Source organism: Taeniopygia guttata, chromosome 1 (genome assembly GCF_048771995.1).
Source record: "Taeniopygia guttata chromosome 1, bTaeGut7.mat, whole genome shotgun sequence".
Classification (NCBI taxonomy): Eukaryota; Metazoa; Chordata; class Aves; order Passeriformes; family Estrildidae; genus Taeniopygia; species Taeniopygia guttata.
In genome coordinates, this window is record NC_133024.1 from 70,779,347 (window position 1) to 70,788,495 (window position 9,149).

Genomic DNA, 9,149 nt, shown 5'->3' on the forward strand with positions numbered 1-9,149 from the left:
TTGATAGTGCGGCATCAGCAATATGTCCAGTTGTGCAAGGACAGGACAAAGAGCTGAGTTTGAGTCCCAGCTTACCAGACCAGACAGTACAAGAGCAGCAAGTAGAGAAATAGTTCCTTTATTCAACATTGCTTTGTGGGCTTTTTCAGAAACAGGTAAGTCTATGTCAGTATATTAATAAGTGGTAGAACGTTTGCAGGATACCCTGCAGTTTATAATGCTGTTTGTTGTCTTTGTCTTGAAATACAGATTCCATTTCCTGTGTATTTCAAATCTAATGAAGATTTTCTGTTTTCTACCAAATATGATTTTATTATGGTGGAAGCTGGAAGCTGGTGTTCTGCATTTGTTGTAGAGTAATTTGAGATGGAAGTTGTCACCTGGTAGTGTTAGTACAGGAAGGAAATTACTTGATTGCACAAAGACTCAGAAATCTTTTGACAGGACCAGAGGAAACGGGTACACACAGAAACACAGGGGGTTACTTCTGAGCATCAGGAAACATTTTTTCTGTGAGGGGTGACCAAGGACTGGCATGGGCTGCCCAGAGAGGTTGTGGAGTCTCCATTCTTGGTGATGTCACGAGCCATCTGCATGTGGTCCTGGCCACTGGATCTAGGTGGCCCTGTCTGAGCTGAGGAGTTGGACCAGATGATCCCTAGAGATCCCTTCTGACATTAACATGTCCATGATTCTGTCATCTAAGAACACTTTGGATTTATTAAACTTTACATGAATGAATTAACAGTTAAACCCTATTACATGCTTAGGTATTTGGATCTTTCCTTACTAGGTTTCATTTCAATGTAGATGTATGTGCTGGGTAGTATTGTTAAATTTTACATTTTCAAATTAAGCATGTCAAGACGAAAGCTCTTGGAGTGAATGAGTTGTTGTTAATGAAGACTGTGTGACCATGTCTTGCCCTGCCCTTCCCCCAGCACAGTCTTACTGCTTCAGAGATTTTAGCCCCACAAAGATAATCAGTTCTGCTGTCATTATTTTGGAAGAGGAGGTTAGGACACTGGCCTAACTTGGCACCTGCTGCAAAAATGACAGGTAAGGAACCTTATAGGAGGGAATGGGGAGCATTGTGTGAAGTTCTGTAAAGCAGAATTGCAAATACTTCAGAAGCTGTGTTTTGGTGAGTTTCACAATTCCTTAGGAATGTTGGGGTTTTTTGGTTTTGTTTTGTTTCTTTTATTAGAGAAATTTGGACTGTGCACAGTATAGGAAGTTTTGTGTGAAACTAGATTCCCTCTTAGATTTTGGAAGATACAAAATGTCCTCAAACTAGTGAGGTCATCACTATTATATATAAGAATTTTTCTGTAAAACAAAGCTTATGCTGATTTTCTGTAGTGTTAAAACTAAGATATGAGAAAACTGTCTCTTAGGCTTTGCATATGCACATTTTTGCTACTTAAAAACAATTTGAAATTATTTTGAAATAAAAAATGAGTCTTAATAGAAGTATGCCTATTTAAACATCCCTAACAACTTAGCGGTTCTCTTAACTCCTTGTATAAGCGTATATTTGTTTGCATTGTGTGTAGCACAATGGTATCCTGACTTCTGTTAAAGTAGTAGAGCTATACTGATCCTACTTAACTCTGTGCTAGCTATGCTAGTTTAACGATATCTTGTTTACAGCAGACTTTTCTAAATCTGTGTCTGCGATAGGTGACCTCAGAGTTTCCAGAACCTGGCAGAACTATCTCGTGAAATTTTAACTGTAGCTTCCACTGCTAAGTGCAGTATTTTCAGATGCTTTTCATCTGTCAGGTTTCTTAAGTTTTCTTTGTGAAGTCACATCTATACATCATTATTTCTAGGTGAACGAGATGATGAGGGTTAAAGGTTATTTTCTTCTTCCTTCAACAATTTGTACTTTTTAGCTGTTCATGATAAAGTATCACAGAATGCTCAGAACTTCACACCTGTGTAACCTGTCACATGAGTTCTGAATGGAGAAGATAACACTGTTACTTGGACATTTTTCCAAGTTGCTCAGCATGAACACAGTCATTGAAAGTAAAAATCTGAACATTGAAAGATATTTCTGCTGCTTCAATAACAACATTTTTTAATGGGAGTGTCATAGAGGGAGGGGGCTGTATTAAAAAATACAGGATTTAGTTGTTTCATATTGTAATGACTTGGACTACTGTCTCAAAACGCACAGAATTTTGCAAAAATATAATTTGTGTATATATATCTGTATAAAAACCATATTGATGTTATTGTGTCTTGCATCTAGGAATGTAATGACTTGCAAATGACCAATTATTATTAATTTTACAAAGTGCTTACAAATTTTAGTATCTTTGAATTCAGATCTTGCTGAAGCTGTACAGATGAGAACTTTCGTGTCTTCTGTTTAAATACTTTCAGACATGCTCATCATTCCCTAAATACTGAAGAAATAATCTAATTTCTGTATGGTGAAGATCTGCAATCCAGGCAAAACAGAAACAAATGTCCCTTGATCGCAGATTGTCACTGGCATGTGTTCATTGCCTGGCCACTAGTAACTGCCACCATTTGTTCTCTTTTGAAATCTGATCCCAGAAGAGGAATATTACTGCATTTGCATTCCTCATTCTGTGTAAGATGCTAACTTCAGGTATCCTACACCTTGTAACTTAAAAGTTGTGAAATGGATATTTTTTATGATCTTGCAAAGGAAATTGAATGCCTTGTTGGCTTAGCTCAAGTAGTATTTTCCCTTTTAAAGAAACATAGTTCTTCTTTTGAGCTCTAATTTGATAATTTGTTTTCCCATTAAATGCTTGCTTGCTTCTAGTTCTCTGCAAGTATATGCACTTATTAAGAGAGTTTGACAAACACAAGTTTGGGAAAAATTGTGTTGGCAGTTTGTCTCCTATAATCCCTGGCAGCTGGACAGTGATGCCAGGTAACAATTTATTTAGTCTCTGATGGTTTTATTGTCCTCAGCAGGGACTACTCATAATTAAGATGAGCAGGTTTGGCCAGATTAAAGTTAAAACTAAGAGAAGAATGGGGAGGATAAGATTGCCTGACCATTTAAGAATGTCTAGCACTATATCTTCTGTTAGTTTGTCAGCAGCCAACATTGTTATTTGTTACCTTTTGATAGGTAAGCCTGAACAAATGCAAACATGAACACAGCTCTGCGGATCATCTCGGGTTCCCTTTGGAAACCCCAAATAAGTGGCCACAAGGGATTGTGTGTTTTCCTGAGAACAGCTCGGCAATGGAGTTCTTCTTTCAGTGTGCTGGATAGTGGTTCTGCTACTCTCAAAATCATACCTGTGCCTGCTGGTGCAAAAAGCCATATGGTCACTTCAGTGGAAGTCAAAATTTACCTGTGCTGCTCTTGTGTGTTGCTAGGTAATTTTTAAAATAGACCTAAAATAAAGGGGAAAACTTAGGGGGGGAGGTCTTTGTTACAGTAGCAACCAAAAATCCTATTAATTAAAAAAATGAAAACCAAAAACCCCTTAACCAAACCACAAAACCTGTTCTGTCAGTCAAGCCAGTGAAGCTGCCACACATCCGTGTGCAAGGTAAATGTGCGGTGTCCTTTGGTGTTGTAGTCTCACAGCTGTTCCTGCTCTGAATTAGCACTGGCAGCCTGGAGCTTGTCCTGCACAGCCCACCTCTGCTGGAGCTATCCTGCTAAGCTGAGTATACGTTACTTGAGATAAGTGCACTTAGGAGTTGGTTTTCAATTTTCCTTCATAATGGCACAATATACGCACAGTATCACTCAGTTTGTGTGTGATGCCTCTCTTCTCCAGAACAGGCATATTTATCGTGCTGTTAGCCTTTTAAACTAGTTAATTTTGTTTACTGTACCCGCATTGAGCTTTAATTTAAAGAGCTTTATCATATGAATGAAAATTTAGTCTCTTACTTTGAAAACAACTTTTTCTTGTGTTCCAGCTGACTCTTAGCGATCACTTTTTTCATCACTGGCTGCTTGGATGCATTCAGCTCTAACAAAGTAATTACTGCTAATCAAAAACAGTAGAGTTTTCATAGGTTTATATTGGGTAGAGCGGTTGGAATCATCTTAGAAGAGGGAAAATAATGAATAAATCATGCAGAGGCACATTCCTAGTAAAAACTATACACATTTTAACACTCATGGCAGTCTTACTGGGTGGTTTTAGAGCCTGTCATCAAAAACAGACACTATTTATTTAGCTACAACTTTGTCATTAATATCTACTGTTTGCCAAGAATATGGCTCACTGCTTTCTCTTCAGTAAGTCTGGATGGCCAGGAAAGAGAAAGTAATACTCATTGTCAGTTACAGAAACTGGAGAGACTTTATTAGGCCTTGGTGCTTTAGCTTTCTTGGGGCGGGGGGGGAAAGAAAAGGGATAAAGTAATTATTGGGTTTTGTTAGTAATGAAATACAGGCTGAAAACTGTGCAGTTTGTAATTTTAGCCTTCCTGTTAGATGGGTACATACCTAGAGGTAATGTCTCAGGATGCTAACACTTGTCCAGATGACAGTTCCAGCCAGCTCCCTATGACTGGCAGTTCATCACTACAGCTGTTACTGCATTTGACTCGATAAATGATTGTAGTATCAACACTTGAAAAGTTACAGCTCTAATTAGTAAGGGTTAGTGGGTGTGCTCTGTCATTTGTGCTTTAGGAAGAAGGTATTTATCTTGCTGAATGTCTGGTACCGAATAGATAACTGAACTTTTGAAATCTGATAGATAGCAAGCTTCACCATGGTGTGGGAGGGGAGATAAAAAGGAACCAAATGTAAGAATTTATTTAATAGGACTCAACCATTAAATCATGCCAACTTTAAAATGGTATTTATTCTGAGCTGCAAGTCTCAGCCTGTTTTCAGCCGTGTCTGATAAGGTAAATGTTACCTTTATTGTAAACGTTTGTGGTTGTGTGTTGTAATTTATATATATGTCACTTCTTGAGTTGCTTTTTAGGACTGCTCCTAAAGTGAAGCTAGCCTGAAAGGTGCAACCTGCATGTGGCTTTCCAAAGGAATTCTTTCTGTAATAAATACTTTGCAGGGTGTGCTAAGTTGTATGATCATCAAAACAGGACCTCAAGATGTTGGAAAATAATTTTAACAAGTTTTTACTTGAGAGTATGGGGAGTTCTTCCCTTTGTGCTGTTGTAATGAGGACCTTTCCAGGCAGTCTTCTCTGTAGACGTTTAATTAGGGCTCTCAGGCTCTGCAACACATTTCTGTGCCTGAGTAAGGGATTATGCTAAGCCTGTCAAACATCACAGTGCTTGTATCTTACTTTAAGTCTGAGGCATTTATGGAGAAGAGGCGATTTTAATTCTGGGAGGAGGGAATGTGTCTACAGGTGAGGCTTTGAGGCCTGAATGGCTGGGGCATGGAGCTGTTGAATTTTAAACACTTTGGATAGTTGTTTTGCATGTGTACCTTATGAGAAGACACTGTGCAAGATGGATACTACTTACTGCAGCCAATTGATTGCAGAAGTTGTAAAATTACGGAAGTCCTAAACTTTTGTGTCAATTTCTATACACTTGCAGTATTAAACTGTATTTTAATTATACTTGTATGCAGTTCTGTTGTGAGATGTTTTTTTTATGCCAACTCAGTTCAGGCATATTATTTTGATAGATAACTTTGCCCCTAATTAATAGTATCTGTACAAGAACATGCTGCAGAAAGAGACTGCAGTGAGAGCTGTTAGTTCTCAAGTGTCACTAATGACTCAATGTTGTGTGTAGGGATCCCGATCATTTTAATGGCACTATTATTAGACAGATGAAATGCCATTTTTGGCACATGCCTTGGCAGACTTAGAATGCCTAGAATGTCTTCTGTCACATGAAATACATGTTTTAGAAAACCTCCAAAGAGAAATGACTTGGGGCTCTTTGGAGAAGAACTGCAGTTAATTTACTCCAAGGAGAAATATGAAAATCTAGGAACTTTTCAATGTTCTTGGAACAGCTGTTGCTTAACTGCTGAGGTAGTAAAAATTTAAATAAAATCTGTGGAAAAACAACTAAGTGGTAAGAATGGGTAGAGGATAAATGGATTTTTTTCTGGTAATGGGAAGTTTTATTATGCTTTATTACTTCATATATAATGGGTTTTTGAAAAGAGAAGCTACTGTGTTTTCCCTTTTGCTTGAAATGTCAGTTATTTACTGTCTCTTTATTTTTTTAGGTAACTTAAAATCTTAAAAATGCAGATGAAGACTGACTTGTGCAAAATCCTTCTGCTATGTTATGCAGACAAAAGGGAATCCTAAACCAGGTTTTAGTACAAGGTAAGTATATTAAGATATATTACTTTATCCAGCAGTTACTGAAATCAGTACCCCACTTTTTGTTCAGATTTGTGATTTGATGTAGTTGTGCTTCTACACTTCAATTAATACTTGATTTTAGGTAATGTAATTCCTGGCATAATTCCTGCCATGTGTTATGTTTTTAAAGGACTTCAAGCATATGCACACAGACTTTAGCAGCCAGCTCAAGCTCTGGCCAGCCATCCAAACCCCATAGTGCCACGTTAATATGATGCCATGTCTGAGCTGCTGGATGTTACTGATACATTGCGCTCAGACTCCTGATTGTACAACCAACACAGTAGTTATTGATTCTGAACAGTCTTTGGCATTAATCAGAGGGCTCTGTTATGGAAGGCAGTGTCCGTGCACTCTGGGAGGCCTGGGGCAGAGTTTGATTTGTGTGCACGCAGGTGTGTAGTGCCATCTGCCCTGACTCTGTGGACAGCATCTTAATGGGTCTGACAGATAGCAAGGTTTTAAAGGGAGCTCTATGCATCTAAGTTCAATAGTTCTGGTAGTTCCAAAATTCCAAAATACCAGTTATTTTTATAAAGTAAAAGTAAATTTAAACACTGGTGGGATTTGACCAAGATGTGCAAGTTCTACTGGTAAAGCAAGAGAAACTTGTGTTAATTCTTCTTTGTTGGTTTGGCTTAGCAAAAGGACTCAGAGCTGTCTCTGTAGTTGTGTTAACAGTGAACTGGAAATATAAAGGACCAGAACAATTTATCTGTTTTGTAATCACATGGAGAAGGTGTCCCTGTCCAGGGCAGGGGTTCAGACCAGATGATCATCCTTCTCCATTTGCTGGCAACTTTCTTCGTAAAGCAGGATGCCGTTTGGATGCCTTTGTGGCCAGGTTGCACTCTTTGCTCAGGGTGGTTCTTGGACCTGGTGTTCACCAGGGCCACCATGTCCTTACCTGCAAAGGGGCATTCCAGCCAGCTGGCTTCCAGCCTGTCCTGGTGTCTGGGATTATTTCTCCCCAGGTGCAGGATTTGGCATTTCCTTCTGTTGAATTTCACAAGATCCTGTAAGCCCATTTTTCCAGCCTGTTGAGGGATCACTGGATGGTGGCATGACACTCTGGCCTTAGCAGCCACTCCTCTCAGCTTTGTGTCACCTGCAGACTTGCTGAGGACATGTTGTCCCATCAACCAGGGCAGAAATGAACATCCTGAAAAGGACTGGCCTCAGTACAGGGATACTCTGCTATTCACTCACATCCAAGAGGTCTTAATGCCACCAACAACCTTCTAAGCCTGTCTCTTCAGACAGTTTTTAGTCCAGCTCATGGTCTACTTATTGAAAGTATCAGTAGTCTGTCAGTATCATAACAGGATCAAAATAAAAACTGGAGATACTATGGCAGTGTCAAAAGATTTCCTAAGCAAAGGCACCCCCACCAATACCTCAGCTTGGAAAAGACATGAGAAGAATGTGAATACATCTGCTTGTGAGCTCCAAGTCCTCTTTCTACATGAGGAGACAAGTTACAGCTTTTGTGATATTACTGTTTCCAGCCTTCGGCACAGAAGGTGGTGCCAGTCCAGCATTTAATAGTAAAGCTGATGTTAGCCTACTTTGATGTGTAACTGAGGTACTGATGCCCTTTTCATCTAGACTGCACTCAAAGCAGATTTTCTTCCTAGAAATAGCAGTGTTACAGCAAGTGGGTGTCACTAAAATGATTAAAGTTTGTATGTTCTACAAGAATAATAAGAATAAATATTAAATGACTGCTGTTGGACTTTAAAAAAGCCTTTTAAAATTAAGAAAATATTTTCAAGCCCTACAATATATGACAAAAAATAGGAAAGTGGTAGGGTTTAAAGAAAAATCAGTAATGTGGATTGTGTTTATGCTGCAGTAGTTTGGAAGACTGTGAAGGTATTAATTATGTAGAGAAAAATTGTATGAGCCAATGACAGCTGAAAAGAACTAGAAGGAAATGTTAATCATGGGGGAGATTACAGCTGCAGTAAGCTGTCTGTGCTGTAGGAAGTTATGCTACAAATGCCTGCTGTCTTAATGTAGCTCAATAAAAAGATGAGAAAACATGAAGAATGAAAAATTAATTTTATGTGATGTGATTTGAACACTGGCCTGTAACATACTACAAGGGTTTTAAAGAAATTTCGATATAGTCATTGTAAAACTTTCAAATTAAATTATTAACAGGATGTTTATTTTTTATTTCCTGAAATCAGCAAGGCAGTGGACATGAATTGAAGGCTTGACAGGAACCTCACACAGTTAAATCCTGCAGTGGGAGCTGAACTAAGCTGATGTAGTTGTAGATCCTGGGCACAGACTGGTGGCGAAACAGCTTTGTGGAAAGCTGATCTGGGGTCGACAGACAAGTGAAGATGAAGGTGTCCACCCCCATGCTGGGGGCTCCATTAGAAGATCATGGCTGAGCAGGGGCCAGAAAGAGCAATCTCTGTGCTCAGCACTTCTGAGACTGCAGCTGAAACACTGTGCCCAGTAATGGACTCTTGAAGACAAGGAGATGTGGGAACGAATCCCATGGAAGCCGTTGGGCCATCAGAAGGCTGAGGAGCACAGGAGCCATGAAGCCAGGCAACAGGGGTTTTTCCAGCTGGAGAACAGGAGATGGAGGTGGTAAGAGATTCTAATAATCCAGCTGTGTAAGAGAATTGCCTAGAGAAGGTGGAGCCAGGCTCATGGCAGTGGTACATAGTACGGTGGCAGTTTTGGACTGTTGTTTAAGTACATGGAAGTGTTGCACCATACCACTAATAAAAACAGTGCAAGGCAGCACTGTGTGGCTGTACTTACCTGGACTCCCTGCACTGTGGAATCATTGGGGACTTC

At 39.4% G+C, this 9,149-nt stretch overlaps 1 protein-coding gene across 3 annotated transcripts in view; it reads left to right on the top strand.

Annotated features, from left to right (window-relative positions):
- Positions 1-9,112, top strand: part of PSPC1 (paraspeckle component 1) — a 55,918-nt gene extending 46,806 nt beyond the window's left edge. For 2 of the 3 annotated variants that reach the window (XR_001122654.5, XR_003961045.4), the window contains 2 exons: positions 6,185-6,287; positions 8,522-9,112. The gene's annotated coding sequence lies outside the window, so the exon portion shown is untranslated. Of the gene's footprint in view, positions 1-3,121; positions 3,376-6,184; positions 6,288-8,521 lie in introns of all 3 variants that reach the window. The other variant, XR_003961034.4, reaches the window with a different exon arrangement.
- The last annotated feature ends 37 nt before the right edge of the window (positions 9,113-9,149 follow it).